The following is a 20,819-nucleotide window of genomic DNA, read 5'->3' as shown; positions in this document are numbered from 1 at the left end:
CTCCCCGCAAAATTTTACTGGCTGCCCAGCCGTGACCCATGGCATTGAGGGGCTGGTAAAATTTAGCCCCTGTTTTCACTCAAGCTCTCATTTCCCAGTTTCTAACCCCCTTGAGCCATCTCCCAACTCCATTATGTGACTCACTTTCTCTCTCAAGTCTACCCTCTCCCAGTCTCCTGCCTTGTAGTCCACTTCTTCCACCCTTGCACCTCTTCATGATCCTTCTCTCTTTCCCTTTTACCTTCCAGTCGTTCCTTAATGAGTGCCAGCTCTCTGTGCTGTGGGGGGTTAGGGACTGTGAGAAGCAGCACTCGAGATTAGTGTCCCATGACAACAGTAAACGCAGGACACTACAAGTGTATGTTTGAACTCCCTGCTTTATTGCGAGTAAAAAGTGAGAGGGGTTTATCTCTGTCCCACCTTGTGCGCATCATGGGCTGGAATTTAACGTTTTGGTGGTGGCCCCGCTCACTGGCTGAAAAGTGAGGGGCGAGCCTGCCTCTGCCAGGCCTGGAAGCCATGCTGCAATTTTGCGTGGCCCAGGCCTTAATTGGTCTCACTATCCTGACTTGGGATATTGTCATTCCTTCATTGTCGCTGGGTCAAAATCCTGGAACTCCCTTCCTAACAGCACTGTGGGTGTACTTACCCCACATGGACTGCAGCGGTTCAAGAAGGCAGCTCACCACCACCTTCTCATGGACAATTAGGGATGGGCAATAAATGCTGACCTGGCCAGCGACGCCCACATCCCATGAAAAGAATAATTTTAAAAAATCCAGTTTTTCCTTTTTTTCCCTAATAGGGCTATTTTGGGCAAGTTCTTATTCCTTCTACCTGCCCCATTTCTGTAACTTTATCCCCTGCTTCATTCTCCATCTGGCCTGAAGTACAGCACACATTTTCCTGTTAATGATAGCAAGCAGATTAAATAAAACAATAGAAGTGTAAGGGTGCACTGCATTATCTATCGGCAATTCTCAGACCAATATGACTCAAATTGGGAACTGAGCAGATTAGGATTTGAACTTGTATTCATTTGTGGCACTGAATGTTCGGCACATAAGAGCAACAAGGAAGGAAAATTGACAGATAGAAGCTGCTGACTCTCCTGCAGGACAGCAAGAATACCTGGAATTGAAAACTCATGTATGAGCAGTCCTTAGCTGCTCCTAGTGGAACCCTACATTGTAATCTGACTATTTCAGTAGTGGTAATGAAATAAAAAGAAATAAAGACTGTAATTACTGTGTTATCACATTTCCATTGATGATGTCTATTACTAACTTTATTAATCAGATATGCAATTAGCCACATCTGGATTCCCAATTAGCCTCAGATGGCAAACAGTGGCGCAGTGGTTAGCACCGCAGCCTCACAGCTCCAGCGACCCTGGTTCAATTCTGGGTACTGCCTGTGTGGAGTTTGCAAGTTCTCCCTGTGTCTGCGTGGGTTTTCTCTGGGTGCTCCGGTTTCCTCCCACAAGCCAAAAGACTTGCAGGTTGGTAGGTAAATTGGCCATTATAAATTGCCCCTAGTATAGGTAGGTGGTAGGGAAATATAGGGACAGGTGGGGATGTGGTAGGAATATGGGATTAGTATAAATGGGTGGTTGATGGTCGGCACAGACTCGGTGGTCTGAAGGGCCTGTTTCAGTGCTGTATCTCTAAACTAAACTATATTCATGACAGTTCATGAAAACTAAACTTGTTCAACTTACTGACCTATTCATTACTGTCATGAGATCTATATATTTAGGTATCAGTGGTAGCTTTCTCACTTGGGTTAGGTGGTTGGTTCAAGCCCCACTCCAGAGCTTGAACACATAATCCAGACTGACATTTCATGCAGTACTGAGGGACCATTATCTTTCAGGTAGACATGAAAAATCCCATGGTGCAATTCAGACAAGTGTGTTCAGGCCATTTTTAATCCCTCAACCAATATCGCATTTCTCATTGCGGTTTCTAGGACCTTGCTATATGCATATTGGCTGCTGGCTTTCCCTACCCAACTGCAGTAACTACACTCCAAAATCACAACATTGGCTGTGAAGTGCTTTGGGATACCCTGAGAGCATTAAAGGTGTTATATAAATGCAAGTAGCTGCTTTCTTTCTTATATTTGACTTGTTTGCATTCTGTTAATATTGCTGTATATTAAAGTGTTTTCCTTTGGGTATCGAATGCTGTCTTTTGAAAGTTTGAACAAGGGATTATTGGGCATGTGCCAATTTGCAAGGGATTCACTTTGCAGAAAAGATTGAAAGCCACTTATCACTCCTGGATCTTCTGCAGTCAATTTGAAAGTTGCTTGAGTTTTGCCATTTTATACTGTTCACATCACACAACTGCAGCCATTTGATGTCTGCATGTGGTAGTTTTTACGTAAACTTTATTGTTGACTAAAAGCCCAGCTTGTAGAGGTCAAACAATGCAGTGGTTTTCAGGAACATGCAGTTTTTGTTATTTTGCAAGAAAACATTTGTGCTCATGAAAAGAAAGGTAGTGATGCCAACTTGAGATCTAGATAATGTGCATTACAGTATTTCTGCAGTCCTATGGGCAAGAAACTTGTCCTTGGAGGTTTCTCTTTGGAATGAGTAGTTCTCCCAAGTTTTATACTATTATGTAATTGATTGTAAGTGTCAGATTATTCTGGTTAAATTTTCCAATGTAAAATAGGACATACAATGCACATAATGACGCAGGACAAGATGTTTTTGACTTCCTTACTAATCATCATCTGATAAAATAGCTTCTCTATAGTCTGTCCTTAACTACAAGACACTTGGGTTCCCAAATATGGCATCTAGAAAAGTTCTGTTGTATTTTTCAAATGCATACCTTGCCCACTGAGTGACATTGATGTCCATGTTCTTCATTCTGAGTAGATATTCCAAAGTGACATCTCTCCAGAGGCAGGTTTTCTGTTGTTCCAATGACAACAGCTTGAATATTTTATGTGATTGGCATTCTTTACATTGTAACTGGATAGAATGTAAACCTGGCCAGGTAGTCATAGATAAAAGTTAAAATACACAGAATACTGGAAACACTTAGCAGATTCGGCAGCATTTGGTGAGAGAAACAGTTAACATTTCAGGTCAAAGACCTTTTCAGAATTGGAAGAAGTTAGAGATGTAACAGTTTTTAAGCAAGTACAGAGGCTTGGACAGGGGAGGAAAGAACAAAAGGAAAGATCTGTGATAGGGTAATGACCAAAAGGGATGTTGGTGTAAGGCTAAAGGGGGTTAGTAGTGGAACAATGAAGAAACAAACATTGGGTCTAGAAGAGCTGTAAATGGCAATAACAGAACCATTACCAGAACTTGCTGTTAAAAACAAATGGGAGCAGTGGTTATGATCTGAAATCATTGAGCCTGTAAGATTGTAAAGAGTGAAATCAAAAGATAAGATGGCATTCCTTGAGCTTAATTGGAACAATGTAGGAGACTGAGATCAGAGTGGGATGGAGAATTAAAATGACAAGTGACTGGAAACTCAGGATCATGCTTGAGGAGTGAACAGAGTTATTCAGCAAAGTGATCACCCAATCTGTGTTCGGCCTCCCCGGTGTAGAGGAGACCGCATCATGAGCAACAAATGCAGTATACTAAATTGAATGAAGTGCAAGTAACCTGGAAGGACTGTTTGGGGCTCTGGACAGTGGGAAGGGAGGAGGTGAATGAGCAAATGTTGCATTTCCTGTGCTTGCATGGGAGGAGGAATGGTGGTTGGGGATGATTGAAGAGTGGATCAGGTTTTCATGATGGGAACGGTCCCTTCGGAATGCTGGGAGCAGATGATATGTTTGGGGTTATTACGCTGGAGATGGCGGAGAATGATACATTGAATGTGGAAGGTGAGGACAAGAGAACGCGACTCTGGTTCTGGGAGAGAGGGGAAGGGTGTATGGGAGAAATATGGGAAAATAGATCAAGGGTCCTTGTCCACTGTGTTTGAGGGAAATCGTTTGTTGAGGAAAAACCATAACGGAAGCACTGGTGTGAAAGGTAGCATTGTCGAAACAGATGCAACGGACAACCTGGGGGAATGGAATGAGTCCTTTACAGGAAACTGGGTGGTGGGTGAAAGTGTAATCAAGGTAGCTGTGAGTTGGTGGGTTTATAACCGTTATTGGTTGACTGCCTATCCCAGAATTTGAAATGGAGAAGTTGAGGGAGGGAAGAATTGGAGATGAACCTTGTGAAAGTGTGAGAGGTGGAAATTGGAAGCAAAATTGATAATCTATTTTGGGGTGAAAGCAGGAAGCAGCACCAACAGTCATCAGTGTATTCAAAAGGGATTATTACCTCATGAAACCTTGATCCACTCTTCAATCACCCCCATAGGCTTCCCTCCCCACAGCACCTTCCTATGCAAACACAAGAGATGCAACACCTCCCTTTTGACCTCCTTCCTTCCCATCCTTCAGGGCCTGAAACACTCCTTCCAGGTGAAAATGAAAGTGGGAACCTGAATATGATTAGAACAGACAGTGTCCCACATATCTCTCGAAAAGGCAGGCATAGCTAGTACCCATAGCGACAGCTTTTATCTGGAGAAAGTGAGTGGAGTCAAAGTAGTTTTTCAAAGCAAGAACAAGTTCAGCCAGGTGGAGGAAGTTGGTGGTAAATGGAGACTGATTGGGCCTCTGTTCAAAGAAGAAATGGTCCTGGTGGGGTGGATGGAGGTGTAGAGGAACTGGTAATCTATGGTGAAAAGGAGATGGTCGGGGCCAGAATACTGGAAACTGTCAGTGGCGGAGGGTATTGGGAAAATTACAGATGTAGGTCAGAGCAAATTGGCAAGGAGAAAAAATAGAGGGGATAAGAATAAAAAATTAATTCTTTAGAGCAAGAACAGTTTGAACTGATGGGTCTACCAAGAGAGTGTTATTTGTGGATCTTGGGAAGGAGATAGAAGCGGGCTACATGGGAATAGGATGCTGAGTTTGGAGGCCATGATTGGGGGTCGCAGGGGAAAGGTGGGGCATGATGGTGGTGGTGGTAGTGGGAGAGATCTCCATAGGAGATGAGATTGGCGACAGTGTGTGAAACAATGGCTTGATGTTTAGGGTTGTGGTCTGGAGGAGCTGTCAGTTTTGGCATTCAGCCTCTATTAGGTAGAAGTAGATAAAAGCTAAACTTGTTCAATTAACCCATCCAATTGATGGTAAATATGGATGTGCATACAACTTTCTCAATTGGCATTCATTTGAATGAAAGACTTCACTTTCTAAACAAAATTGTAATTGTTAAACATGAACACTTGTCAAAGCAGTAGTCTCCATAAATGAATCTGGCGTTGTGAAGACATTGGAACCCTGATTGGTTCAGTCAGTGAAACTGATAAGCTGAATCACAAGTTTACATTAATGTTAAATCTGTTCTGTTTATATCATGGCTGTTTAGCAAAGTAATTCCATGCTAATGGAAGCAGAATAATAAGGTATATTTTAACACTGAGTATAAGTCTGACCTCAGTTTGTTCAACGGTAACAACTTGCATTTATGTAGCACCTTAACCATAGAAAAATATTGCAAGGAGCTTCAGAGGTGTAAGGAAAACTGTACATTGAGCCAAAGAAGCAAAAAATAAGGAGGAGTGCCCAATAGCTTGGATGTTCAGGAAGGCCTGAAAAAGGAGGATACACAGGAAATCTCAGAACATGGGGCAAAGGTGTCAGAAAGTATGGCTGCTAGTGGTGGGTTTGGAGGTGGCAGAGATGATAGTTGATGCGTAAGAGGCCAGAGCTGGAGGAACAGAAAGTTTGTGGGGTGGGGGTGTGGTCGTGGAATAGGATTAGAGGAGGGATATATAAGTGAGGAGGGGAGATACCATGGAGAAATTTAAATTCAAGGATAATCATTTTAAACCTAAGGTATTGGGTGATGATAAGCCAATGTAGATCATTGAGGAGAGCAGTGAGTGGGAATTCATGTGCGCCAAGATACAGGCAGCAGAGATTTGGATAAGCTGAAGTTTGTGGAGGGTAGAAGATAAGGTTAGTTAGGAGAGTATTGCAATGAATCATTGTATCTGGAGGTAGCAAAAGGCATGAATGAGGGTTTCTGGAACATGTGGGCTGAGGTAGGATAGAGGTGGGTGATCACGTAGAAATGGAAGTAGACTGCCTTAATGATAGAAAAGATTGGGGGGGTTGAACACTCTGGTCAGGTGGAAATCTGATTGAAGGCATTCATATAGGGAGTTGTAAAGGAAAAGAAAGATTTGCATTTATAATAGCACTTTTCTCACCCACTGGACGTCTCAAAGCACTTTACAGCAAATGAAGTACGTTTTGAAGTGTGTAGTCGCTGCTGAAATGTTGGAAATGAGGCAGCCGCTTTGCACACAGCAAGCTCCTACATATAGCAATGTGATAATGAACAGGTAATCTGATTTTGTGATGTTGCTTGATGGATAAACATTGACCAGGGTAGCAGGGATAACTGCCCTGCTCCTCTTAGAAATAGCATCATGGGATCTTTTGCGTCCACCTGAGAGGGGAGACGGGGCCTTGGTTTAACGCCTCATCCAACAGTGCAGCACTCCCTCAGTACTGCGCTGGAGTGTAGGCCTTGATTTTATTTTGTGCTCAACTTCTAGAGTGGGACGTGAACCCATGAGCCCTGAATCTTGTAACTCCGATGCGAGCGATCTACCAACTGAGCTGTAGCTGAAATGGGGGTAAATCTTGTAGCCAACAAATACAAGGATCTTGAAGAGGAAAGGGAGGTTGGAGATGGGTCAATAGTAAGCGAGGGCAGAGTCATAGAGCCATAGAGAGTCATACAGCAAAGAAACAGGCTGTTCGGCCCATTGTGTCCATGCTGGCCATCAAGCACCTATCTATTCTAATCCCATTTTCCAGCACTTGGCCCATAGCCTTGTATGCTATGGTGTTTCAAGAGCTCATCTAAATACTAAAATGTTGTGAGGGTTCCACCCCTTCAGGCAGTGTGTTCCAGATTCCAACCACCCTCTGGGTGAAAAAATTTTTCCTCAAATCCCCTCTAAACTGGCTGTCCCTTACTTTAAACCTAGGCCTCCTAGTTATTGACACCTCCGCTAAGGGAAAAAGTTTCTTCCTATCTACCCTATCTATGCTCTGCAAATTTTGTATACCTCAATCAGGTCCCCCCTTAACCTTCTCTGCTGTAAGGAAAACAACCCTAGCCTATCCAGTCTCTCTTCAAAGCTGAAATGCTCCAGCCCAGGCAACATCCTGGTGAATCTCCTCTGCACCCTCTCCAGTGCAATCACATCTTTCCTATAGTGCGGTGACCACAACTGTGCACAGTACTCCAACTGTGGCCAAACTAGTGTTTTATACAGCTCCTTCATATCCTCCCTGCTCTTCTATTCTATTCCTTGGCTAATAAAGGCAAGTATCCCATATGTCTTCCTAACCACCTTATCTACTTGCGCTGCTGCCTTCAGTAATCTATGGGCAAGTACACCAAGGTTCCTCTGACCCTCTGCACTTCCTAGGGTCCTACCACCCGTTGTATATTCCCTTGTCTTGTTAGTCCTCCCAAAATGCATCACCTCACACTTCTCAGGATTAAATTCCATTTGTCACTGCTCTGCCCATCTTACCAGCCCATCTAATTCGTCCTGTAATCTAAGGCTTTCCTCCTCACCTATCCACGACACCATGAATTTTCGTGTCATCTGCGAACTTACTGATCATACCTCCCATTAAAGGCCTGTTCGGGTCTGCAAATGTGACCCGACCCGAGCCCAACAGAACCCCATCTGACCCCAAGCCCGACCTGGCCCGAGTCCTTCCATTTTTTCCCGCGCCCAACCCGACCCGACCCGACCATCAGTTAACCTACCTTCTGTTTTTCACTTTGTTCCTTACCTGCACAAGCTTAAAAAAACTGTAGCAAAACCACCTTTCAAGTCCAAAAAGCAAATTAACATTAAAGTCACTTACTTGAGGTGGTGATAGAGCGTGTCCGATCCGGCCCGACCCAACCCTAGCTAGAATGCTGGCTCCGGAAGTGCGACCTGACCCGAACCCGACACATGTCGTCTGGTCCCGTCTGGTTCGGGTCGGGTAGCAGGCCTTTACATCCTATATTCACGTCTAAATCATTAATGTACACTACAAACAGCAAGGGTCTCAACACTGATCCCTGTGATACACCACTGGTCACAGGCTTCCAATCGCAAAAACAACACTCGACCATCACCCTCTGCCTCCTGCCACTAAGCCAATTTTGGATCCTATTTGCCAAATTGCCCTGGATCCCATGGGCTCTTACCTTCTTAACCAATCTCCCATGTGGGACCTTATCAAAAGACTGAAGTCCATGTAAACTACATCAACTGCTTTACCCTCATCGATACATGTGATCACCTCCTCGAAAAATTCAGTCAAGTTTGTTGGACGCGATCTCTCCCTGACAAAGCCATGCTGACTATCTCTGATTAATCTCTGCCTCTCCTAGTGTAGTTTAATCCTGTGCCTCAGAATTTTTTCCAATAGTTTCCCAACCACTGATGTTAGACTCACCGGTCTGTAATTACCTGGTTTATCCCTGCTACCCTCCTTGAATAATGGTACCACATTCGCTGTGCTCCAGTCCTCTGGCTCCTCTCCTGTGGCCAGAGAGAATTTGAAAATTTGTGTCAGAGCCCCTGCTATCTCCTCCTTTGCCTCACATAAGAGCCTGGGATACATCTCATCTAGGCCTGGGGATTTATTCACTTTTAAGCCCGCTAAAACTGCTAATACCTCCTCCCTTTCAATACTAATATGTTCGAGTATATCACAATCCCCCTCCCTGATCTCCACACCGACATCGTCCTTCTCCATAGTGAACACAGATGAAAAGTAATCATTTAAAACCTCACCTACATCCTCCAGCTCCAGACACACATAGCCACTTTGGTCCCTAATGCGCCCTATTCATTCCCTGGTTATCCTCTTGCTCTTAATATACTTATAAAATGCCTTGGGATTTTCCTTTATCGTGCCCACCAGTGTTTTTTCATGGCCCCTCTTCGCTCTCCTATTTACTTTTTTAAGTACCCCCCTACACTTTCTATACTCCTCTAGTGCCTCCGCTGTTTTCAGACCTCTGAATCTGCCATAAGCCTCCTTTTTTTTTTCCTGATCCAATCTTTTATATCCCTTGACATCCAGGGTTCCCTGGACTTGTTGGTCCTACCCTTCACCTTTACGGGAACATGATGGCCCTGAACTCTCACTATTTCCTTTTTGTATGACTCCCACTGGTATGATGTAGACTTTCCTACAAGTAGCTGCTCCCATGTCACTTTGGCCAGATCCTGTTTGATCATATTGAAATCGGCCTTCCCCCAATTCAGTACCTTTATTTCCAATCCATCCTTGTCCTTTTCCATAACTACCTTAAATCTTAAGAGTTATGATCACTATCCCAAACATGCTCCCCCACAGACACTTCTACCACTTGTCCGGCCTCATTCCCTAGGATTAGGTCCAATAATGCCCCTTCTCTTGTAGGACTTTCTACGTGCTGGCTCAAAAAACTCTCCTGTATGCATTTTAAGAATTCCACCCCCTTTAAGCCATTTGTACTAAGATTATCCCAGTTAATATTGGGGAAGTTGAAATCCCCGACTATTATTCTTTTGGGCCTCCTTATCTCGAGAGAAAATGGATACGCGCCTGGAGGTGGTCAGTGGTTTGTGAAGCAGCGCCTGGAGTGGCTATAAAGGCCAATTCTGGAGTGACAGGCTCTTCCACAGGTGCTGCAGAGAAATTTGTTTGTTGGGGCTGTTGCACAGTTGGCTCTCCCCTTGCGCCTCTGTCTCCTTTCCTGCCAACTACTAAGTCTCTTCGACTCGCCACAATTTAGCCCTGTCTTTATGGCTGCCCGCCAGCTCTGGCGAATGCTGGCAACCGACTCCCACGACTTGTGATCAATGTCACACGATTTCATGTCGCGTTTGCAGACGTCTTTATAACGGAGACATGGACGGCCGGTGGGTCTGATACCAGTGGCGAGCTCGCTGTACAATGTGTCTTTGGGGATCCTGCCATCTTCCATGCGGCTCACATGGCCAAGCCATCTCAAGCGCCGCTGACTCAGTAGTGTGGATAAGCTGGGGGTGTTGGCCGCTTCAAGGACTTCTGTGTTGGAGATATAGTCCTGCCACCTGATGCCAAGTATTCTCCGAAGGCAGCGAAGATGGAATGAATTGAGACGTCGCTCTTGGCTGGCATACGTTGTCCAGGCCTCGCTGCCGTAGAGCAAGGTACTGAGGACACAGGCCTGATACACTCGGACTTTTGTGTTCCGTGTCAGTGCGCCATTTTCCCACACTCTCTTGGCCAGTCTGGACATAGCAGTGGAAGCCTTACCCATGCGCTTGTTGATTTCTGCATCTAGAGACAGGTTACTGGTGATAGTTGAGCCTAGGTAGGTGAACTCTTGAACCACTTCCAGAGCGTGGTCGCCAATATTGATGGATGGAGCATTTCTGACATCCTGCCCCATGATGTTCGTTTTCTTGAGGCTGATGGTTAGGCCAAATTCATTGTAGGCAGACGCAAACCTGTCGATGAGACTCTGCAGGCATTCTTCAGTGTGAGATGTTAAAGCAGCATCGTCAGCAAAGAGGAGTTCTCTGATGAGGACTTTCCGTACTTTGGACTTCGCTCTTAGACGGGCAAGGTTGAACAACCTGCCCCCTGATCTTGTGTGGAGGAAAATTCCTTCTTCAGAGGATTTGAACGCATGTGAAAGCAGCAGGGAGAAGAAAATCCCAAAAAGTGTGGGTGCGAGAACACAGCCCTGTTTCACACCACTCAGGATAGGAAAGGGCTCTGATGAGGAGCCACCATGTTGAATTGTGCCTTTCATATTGTCATGGAATGAGGTGATGATACTTAGTAGCTTTGGTGGACATCCGATCTTTTCTAGTAGTCTGAAGAGACCACGTCTGCTGACGAGGTCAAAGGCTTTGGTGAGATCAATGAAAGCAATGTAGAGGGGCATCTGTTGTTCACGGCATTTCTCCTGTATCTGACGAAGGGAGAACAGCATGTCAATAGTCGATCTCTCTGCACGAAAGCCACACTGTGCCTCAGGGTAGACGCGCTCGGCCAGCTTCTGGAGCCTGTTCAGAGCGACTCGAGCAAAGACTTTCCCCACTATGCTGAGCAGGGAGATTCCACGGTAGTTGTTGCAGTCACCGCGGTCACCTTTGTTTTTATAGAGGGTGATGATGTTGGCATCGCGCATGTCCTGGGGTACTGCTCCCTCGTCCCAGCACAGGCATAGCAGTTCATGTAGTGCTGAGAGTATAGCAGGCTTGGCACTCTTGATTATTTCAGGGGTAATGCTGTCCTTCCCAGGGGCTTTTCCGCTGGCTAGGGAATCAATGGCATCACTGAGTTCCGATTTGGTTGGCTGTATGTCCAGCTCATCCATGACTGGTAGAGGCTGGGCTGCATTGAGGGCAGTCTCAGTGACAGCATTCTCCCTGGAGTACAGTTCTAGGTAGTGCTCAACCCAGCGGTCCATCTGTTTGCGTTGGTCAGTGATTATGTCCCCCGATTTAGATTTGAGGGGGGTGATCTTCTTGATGGTTGGCCCAAGAGCTCTCTTCATGCCATCATACATTCCTCTGATGTTTCCAGTGTCTGAGGCCAGCTGAATATGACTGCATAGGTGTTGCCAGTAGTCGTTTGCGCAACGCCTAGCTGTTCTTTGTGCAGTACTTCTGGCTGCTTTAAGTGCTGCGGATGTTAAATCGCTGGGGGCTTTCTTGTAGTTCAAAAGTGCAATGCGCTTAGCGGCTATGACAGGTTCCAGCTCTTCATTATGAGATTGAAACCAGTCTGCATTTCTCTTCGCACTTTTGCCGTAGGTGGTCAAAGCTGACTCATAGATGGCGTCTCTGATGTGGGCCCACTTGGTCTCAGCATCCCCTGTGGGAGTGTTTTGAAGGGCTGTTACAAGTGAATTTAGAAATTTTTGTAACAGCTGTGGGTGAGAAATTCTGCTCGTGTTGATGCGCGGGTGGCCCTTCTGCTTGGAATGATGCAACTTCTTTGGTCTGAGTCTAACCTTGCTGCACACCAGGGAGTGGTCGGTGTCGCAGTCCGCACTGTGGAAGCTGCGTGTGATTTGAACACTGTTTAAGGCGGCTCGCCTTGTGACAATGAGGTCTAGCTGGTGCCAACGACGTGATCTTGGGTGCCTCCATGAAACCTGGTGACAGGGTTTAGTGTGAAAGAACGAGTTGGTGATGCAGAGGTTATGATAGGTACACAACTCAAGCAGTCTCTGCCCGTTCTCATTCATCCTTCCAACGCCATAGCGCCCAAGGCAGGAGGGCCATGAGTCATGGTCGGCCCCAACCTACTATTATTACCCTATTATTTTTACACCTCTCTGAGCTTTGCCGACATATCTGCTCTTCTTTCTCTCCCTGACTATTTGGAGGCCTGTAGTACACTCCCAGCCAAGTGATTTCCCCCTTTTTGTTTTTCAGTTCTACCCATATGGCCTCATTTGAGGAACCTTCTAAGATATCATCCCTCCTTACTTCAGTAATTGACTCCTTGATCAATAGTGCAATGCCACCTCCTCTTTTACACCCCCCTGTCACGCCTTAAGACTCTATATCCTGGAATATTGAATTGCCAGTCCTGCCCTTCCCTCTGATAGCAATAATATCATATTCCCATGTGTTAATCAACAACCTCAAATTCATCTGCCTTACTTGTAAGACTCCTTGCGTTAAAATAGATGCAATCCAACCTTGCATTATTCGCTTGTGCCTTAACAGGTCTATGTTTGCTCTGCCTTCCAGACTGACTTAATTTCTCTTCTATATTTGGCTGTGCATCACCCCCTACTGTACCTCCACTCTGTATCCCATCCCCCTGCCAAATTAGTTTAAACCACCGCCCCCCACCAACGGCACTAGCAAACCTCCCAGCAAGGATGTTGGTCCCGTTCAGGTGCAACCTGTTTAACTTGTACAGGTCCCACCTTCGCCAGAAACAGACCCAGTCATCCAGGAAACTAAAGCCCTCCCTCCTGCACCATGTCTTCAGCCACGCATTCATCCGCTCTATCCTCCTATTCCTATACTCACTGGTACGTAGTACCGGGAGTAATGCAGAGATTACAACCTTTGAGGCCCTGCTTTTTAATATGCTACCTGGTTCCCTAAATTCTATGTCGTTGGTACCAGTGTGAACCACGATCTCTGACTGTTCACCCTCCCCCTTCAAAATGTCCTGCAGCTGCTCCATGACATCCTTGATCCTAGCACCAGGGAGGCAACATACCATCCTGGAGTCACATTTGTGCCCACAGAAACGCCTATCTGTACCCCTTACGATAGAACCCCCCTATTACTACAGTGCTCTCTTTTTCCTCCCCTCCTGTGCAGTTGAGCCACCCGTGGTGCCACAGACTTGGCTGTTGCTGCATTCCCCTGTGAAGCTATCTCCCACAACAGTATTCAAAGTAGAATATCTGTTCGAGAGGGAGATGGACCCAGGGGACTCCTGCACTACCTGCCTAGTTCTTCTACTCTGCCTGGCGGTCACCCATTCCCTTTCTGCCTGAGCAGTCTTTAACTGCAGTGTGACCACCTCCCTGTGTATGTGCTATCCAAGATGATCTCGGTCTTGCGGATGCTCCACAGTGACCCCAGCCACCGCTCCAGATCTGAAACCCGGATTTCGAGTTGCTGCAGCTCGGGACACTTCCTGCACATGTGTTCACCTTGGACAAGTCCCTGACTTGCCACATTGCACAGGAGGAGCACTCCACGTTGCCAAGCTGCCCTGCCATGATTTTCCCTTAATTTACTCCCTTAAATTACTCAACAATTGGAGATTATTTACACAAGGGACCTTGATTCCCTAAAAACCACTGCTTACTATATAAAAAAAATTAATAATTACTATTAATTATTAGTAAATTACACTAATTAAAAAAACACACTTTAGTAGTACTAACCTTATCACTTATAAGGCAGGCTTTGAGTTTTTTTCTAAAAAAAAGCACTTCCTCTCACCTGATTTTTAAAAAAAGCTATTTACAGGCACTAACAGCTGTTACTTACCCAACCAATCAGTTACAGATTTCCCATGATATAACTAAGTCTTATTTTCCCCCCCTCTTTTGAACCTCACTGCACACTGGCACAGAGAGAGACCCTGCTGTCGCTCTGGTCTTCAGGTAGATAAGGGCCTTGAGCCCCGCTCTCTTTTTATACAGGTTCCGCTCCGGATCCGCCTCCTGCCAGGTCCGCCTGCAGCTGCTCCGGTCTTCAGAGTGATCAAGGGTGTGTGTTTTTTTTTCTGGTGCCAGATTGCAAATTATTAGACTTCAATGAATTCAGTTTTACAATCTGCTATGGTGGGATTGGAACTTTGTCTACCTTTGTTTTTCCAAAAATATGAATGGTAGCCTTCCCTATTCCCTACTCGTCTAAGTGGTCGTTATTGCATTTATTGCATCTGCTTGCAGGGAACATAAAAACTGACTGTAAAAGTTTCTATAGGTATGTGAAGAGAAAAAGATTGGTGAAGACAAATGTAGGTCCCTCACAGTCAGAAACAGGGGAATTTATTATGGGGAATAAAGAAATGGCTGACCAACTAAATACATACTTTGGTTCTGCCTTCACAAAGGAGGACACAAATATTAGACCAGAAATGTTGTGGAACACAGGGCTTAGTGAGAGAGAGGAACTGAAAGAAATCAGTATTAGTAGAGAAATGATGTTGGGGAAATTGATGGGATTGAAGACCGATAAATCCCCAGGGCCTGACGGTATGCATCCCAGAGTACTTAAGGAAGTGGCCCGAGAAATAGTGGATGCATTGGTGGTCATCTTCCAAGATTCTATAGACTCTGGAACAGTTCCTACAGATTGGAGGGTAGCTAATGTAACCCCACTATTTAAAAAGGAAGGTAGAGAGAAAGCAGGGAATTATAGACCAGTCAGCCTGATGTCTGTAGTGGGGAAAATTCTAAGGTCCATTATCAAAGATTTTATAGCAGACCACTTAGAGAACAGTGGTAGAATCAGGCAGAGTCAGCATGGATTTACGAAAGGGAAATCATGCTTGCCAAATCTACTAGAATTCTTCGAGCATGTAACTAGTAGAGTTGATGAAGGGGAGCCAGTGGATGTGGTTTATTTGGATTTTCAGAAGGCTTTCGACAAAGTCCCACATAAGAGATTAGCATGTAAAATTAAAGCACATGGGATTGGGGTTAGTGTATTGCAATGGATAGAAAATTGGTTGATGGACAGGAAACGAAGAATAGGGATAAATGGGTCTTTTTCCGAATGGCAGGCAGTGACTAGTGGGGTACCACAGGGATCGATGCTAGAACCCCAGCTATTCACAATATGCATTAATGATTGAGATGAGGGAACTAAATGTAATATCTCCAAATTTGCAGATGACAAACTGGGTGGGAGGGTGAGTTGTGAGGAGGATGCAGAGAAACTTCAGGGTGATTTGGACCAGTTGAGTGAGTGGGCTAATGCATGGCAGATGCAGTATAATGTGGATAAATGTGAGGTTATCCACTTTGGTAGCAAAAATAGGAAGGCAGACTGAGAGAGGGGAATATGCAGTGAGACCTGGGTGTTTTCATACACCATTCGCTGAAGGTAAGCATGTAGGTGCAACAGGCAGTAAAAAAGGCAAATGGTATGTTGGCCTTCTTAGTGAGAGGATTCAAGTACAGGAGCAGGGATTTCTTGCTGCAATTATACAGGGCCTTGGTGAGGCCACACCTGGAATATTGTGTGCAGTTTTGGTCTCCTTATCTGAGGAAGGATGTTCTTGCTATAGAGGGAGTGCAGTGAAGGTTTACCAGACTGATTCTTGGGATGGTGGGACTGACTTATGAGGAGAGATTGAGTCGGTTAGGATTATATTCACTGGATTTCAGAAGAATGAGGGGGGTTCTCATAGAAACCTATAAAATTCTAACAGGACTTGACAGGGTAGGTGCAGGAAGGATGTTCCCGATGGTGGGGGAGTCCAGAACCAGGGGCCATAGTCTAAGGATACGGGGTAAACCTTTCAGGACTGAGATGAGGAGAAATTTCTTCACCCAGAGAGTGGTGAGCCTATGGAATTCGCTACCACAGAAAGCAGTTGAGGCCAAAACATTGTATGTTTTCAAGAAGGAGTTAGATATAGCTCTTGGGTCTAAAGGGATCAAAGGGTATGGGGTGAAAGCGGGAACAGGCTACTGAGTTAGATGATCAGCCATGATCATAATGAATGGCGGAGCAGGCTCAAAGGGCCAAATGGCCTACTCCTAATCCTATTTTCTATGTTTCTATGTTTACGGGGGTGCGGGGTAGGAAATTGAGGTGCTGAGATTTGTGACACCCATCATTTTAAGTTGAAAGCAAATGTCTATGCAGAAAGCTGAAGTTTTGCATTAACTTAGAAACAAAGGTAAAATTGAAGCAAACCATCACTTAGATCAGGAAGTTGGGTGCAGGATGTTTTTTTTTGTGCTACTTCCTAGTTGGTCAGAAACTAAAAGGAAAAGTTAATACCAAATTTACCCAGGACACCTATTTCATGGTTCAGTGTATGGTGGGTTTTATTTAATTTAGAGATACAGCACTGAAACAGGCCCTTCGGCCCACCGAGTCTGTGCCGACCATCAACCACCCATTTATACTAATCCTACATTAATCCCATATTCCTACCACATCCCCACCTTCTCTCAATTCCCCTACCACCTACCTATACTAGGGGCAATTTATAATGGCCAATTTACCTATCAACCTGCAAGTCTTTGGCTGTGGGAGGAAAACGGAGCACCCGGCGAAAACCCACGCAGTCACAGGAAGAACTTGCAAACTCCGCACAGGCAGTACCCAGAATTGAACCCGGGTCGCTGGAGCTGTGAGGCTGTGGTGCTAACCACTGCGCCACTGTGCTGCCCCTACTGATGATTAAATGTGCACGTTCAGGGATCAATGTAATATTCCAAAACTTTTCAAAAATTGTCCACCCTCAAGCTTTGAAAATATAGATTTGTAGCAATTTACTAATTGTGGCACAGACATTTGTAACTGCTTGTTTTAGTAATGCTACAGCTTTAAACCTTGTGTACTTCAGCATTGTGGTGAGTCTACCCAGTATTTGGTTTCTTTTTCAGTCTTCGTTTTGGTGCTTTCGATGTTTGTTTTTTAAACATATTGTCCTTGTTGACATTTTTTAACAATGCACATTATCTGCCTTGTGGACCTGGTAGTTCCACATGACAACAACACATTTGTGCAAGTGAAATGGACTTTGCACAACTTTGAATTCGCTAGATTCCAGGTTCAAAAACAGTTCTGCTAATGATCATTGACTGTAATTTGAACAACGCAGGCTGTGATTCTCTACATTTGTTGCACCTTCAGCACCTGCACCTGAATTCCCTGCCTGACTGGAAGCAGGAGGTTTTGTTGCTGAATTGACTTGTGTACTCACAAACATTGCCTGGTCATGTCTAACATTGACCAAATTTTCAGCACTCATGCAAAGATGTTTCATTAGACATTGTCCATTTATATTTAGGCAGGTTAGACCCTAGAGTTGCAGTTCATGATTATGATGCCTTAAATGTTAATTTGTGTGCTCCAGTAAGATGAGGCATGAGACTGAACTATCAATAGACTGTTGATTATAGGTTATTCAATAAGTAAATGAAAAAAAATGACAGTCAATATTACTGCAATGTAGGAATTTAGTGCTAAGGGTTTGAAATAAGCGACTTTGAACGAATACGAATAATCTGTTATATAATCCTGCAATATAGGATTCATCAAAAATAACATGGTACAAGTTTTGCATTTTGCATGTGTTGATTACAAACCAGGTGTCTAGAAAAATGTAAAGCTTTATCGACATCCAAATAATTGGCTAAATGAAGCTGGCCATGTAACCTTAATGGAGCAATTGTCTACTGTACCTTTTTATGTAGTGCTATTTCTTCAAGTTATCCATTAAACATCTTCAAAAGAATTCACCTTTTCGTTAGGTTTGTGTGAACCTTAATCTTATCGTTAATCATACAATCATTTGTGCATTGTAATAGATGTGATTTAACAGCTGAATGTAATTTAACTAATTGAGCTTGGAAGTTTGCTTGAAGCTGCAGTTGAGAACAACAAACACTCAAAGATGCATGTTTTCCACTCTTCCTTTAATGGCGAAAGCTGCAGTTGATTTATAGAACTACATAAAGCAGGTATGAAATGAGAAGCTTTTCAAAAGAAAAGTTTGTTTATCCTCCCATATAGTATAGGACAGTGTCCAATGGAAATCACCAACTAAGCACCGTCTTTAGCCACATGCACTAATTTTATTGAAAACACTTTGCACACAATGTAGGTAAATGTACTTTATGTCCGCTTTAAACATTTACCAATATTCAGTGTGGAACTTTGTAGTTTTTCTTCACCTAAAGTTTGGAATTATGGCAGAACCACTACATCTCTTTCCAGACCTGCTTTGCAAATGCACATTCCAGAAGGAGGTGGACGATGGTCTCTTCCTCACCGCAGCTGCCTCGAGGGCAGCATGTGGAGGCGGTGAGGCTCCAGGCGTGCAGGAAGGATCTGACAGGGAGGGCTCTTCTGACCGCCAGCCAAGCTACTGTTATGAGATTTCTTCTGTTTTTTTGTAAAATATATTTTAAGGAACTTTATAGTTGAAGTCTGGAAACCGATTCATCTGGAGATTGCTGAACTTTGTGGTTTTTTTTTAAAGGAAGGTCACCAGAAGCTTTGGACTGAGAATGGAACTGTAAACCATTACTGGAAGGCATCTGTTTGCAAATAACCCAGCAGGGGTTGTGCTTGTGGCTCTGAAAGGGTGTATGCAAAGGAATGATAGGCCAAGATTTATAGATGGTTTGTCAAAGGACTTGAAACTAAAAGCTTTTTCCATAAACAATTTGAACTGTTAAAGCCAGTTTGCTTATTGACCTGCCAGGCGAACAGAAGAAGATCCAGCCAGTTCAGTTTTTTCTCTTGAAAAGACATCCAGCATCAAGTTTTACTATTTCCTCCTGTATTTGAAGAAACCTTTACTGCTACATTTCTGCTATAAGACATAAGAAAATCCTTGTTGCTGCATCCTGCTGTAATGCCTGACTGGAGCTTTTTGTGTTACAGCTATTGGAAAGCCTACCCAGACTGATCATCAACATTGCCCAGAAACAACTGTTCTAGGAAGATCCCATTGACAGCTGCCTATTTGCCTTTGGGACACCTCGTCAAAACAAAGGACTTCCTTCCATAACTTCTTTTCAACAAAAGTGCTTTTCTTTTTATTCCTTCTATTTCTTTGTATAACAGCTGTAAACAAAAATCCTTTTTTTTCTCACTGTTAACCGGTTGTGTATGTAAGTGTGTGCGTCAGGGCTAGGATAAATAAGGGGCTTTAATATTTCAGTTCACATGTATGTTTATTATTGGTTAAGACTTGCTTTATAATGAAGGGATAATTTAGTTGTTTATTAAAAAGGAAACCTGATTGATGTACTTTATTCTGGGGAAAAATAGAGTATCTGATTGACTGTTTTGGTAAGTGGGAAAATTTAAATATATGTTGTGACCTGTGGAGAAGTGGGACTGAATTAACAGTGCACTCCTCCGCCTCGGTCATAACACATCTTGGTGCTTGTTTGAAAGTTGTGGAGATGAGGCTTTCTGCCAAATGAGTTTGACAGTCTGCTCGGGGAACCATCCACCAGGATCCATCATCTCCTTCTCCCACAGGGCCTCGAAGGCATTGTGTGTGAACCACTGCCTGATGGACTTGTGGTCAAAGGTGATTTTCTGCACAAACCTTTCCGCAAAGGACAGGTGGTGCAGGACGGTCCAACTGAATGGACCGTTCTGCGGCAATATGGCCAGACCCATCCTTCACAACACTGGAGACAGATAGAGCCACAGCACATAGTGACACTTTTATTTAGAGGTTTGAACATCGTGTCTCTGTGGACATGGTCCATTTTTGATCTCAGATAAAGCGGAAGATAGCTCGGGTGACTGCCGTGACACAGGGCTGGGATATGGGCCAGACCTGTGCCACATACAGCAACACCAAGACCACCTCGCACCTGATAACCAGGTTCTTGCCCGCAATGGAGAGGGACCCTTGCTCCCACATGACCAGTTTCCGTTTCATCATGGCTATATGCTCCTTCCAGTTCTTGACGCACACCCCAGTCCCTCCGCACCATATCCACAGCCCCTTCAGGTAATCTGACCTGACTGTAAAGGGGCAAAGGATGGGTTGGCCCAGTTAAGAACATGGCCTCGCTCTTGCTGTGATTTACTTTGGTTCCCGAGGCCAGTTCGAACTGGTTGCAGATGCTCATCAGCCTGCAAACTGACAGTGGGTCCGAGCAGAAGACGGCGACTTCATCCATGTACAGGGAGGCTTTGACCTGAGTGCATGGGATGGTCACCCCTCCTATGCCCGCATCCTTCCTGATGGATTCAGCAAAAGGTTCGATACAGCAAACAAATAAGACAGGGGAGAGAGGACAGCCCTGCCTGACTCCAGATTTTGTTGGGGAACCTTTCTGATTCCCACCCATTGATTGAGACAGCGCGACTGATGTTTTTGTAGAGCAGTTGGATTCAATTGCGGATTCCCTGCCCAAATCCCATTTTGGAGCGCACGTCCATCATGTAAGTGCATGATATCCTGTCAAAGGCTTTCTCCTGGTCCAAGCTGATGAGGCAGGTGTCCCGCCCCCTTGTCCTGTACATAAGCAATCGTATCCCCCTTAGTAG

Source organism: Heterodontus francisci, chromosome 2 (genome assembly GCF_036365525.1).
Source record: "Heterodontus francisci isolate sHetFra1 chromosome 2, sHetFra1.hap1, whole genome shotgun sequence".
Classification (NCBI taxonomy): Eukaryota; Metazoa; Chordata; class Chondrichthyes; order Heterodontiformes; family Heterodontidae; genus Heterodontus; species Heterodontus francisci.
The sequence above is the reverse complement of the archived record's forward strand: the minus strand, read 5'-3'. Positions refer to the sequence as shown.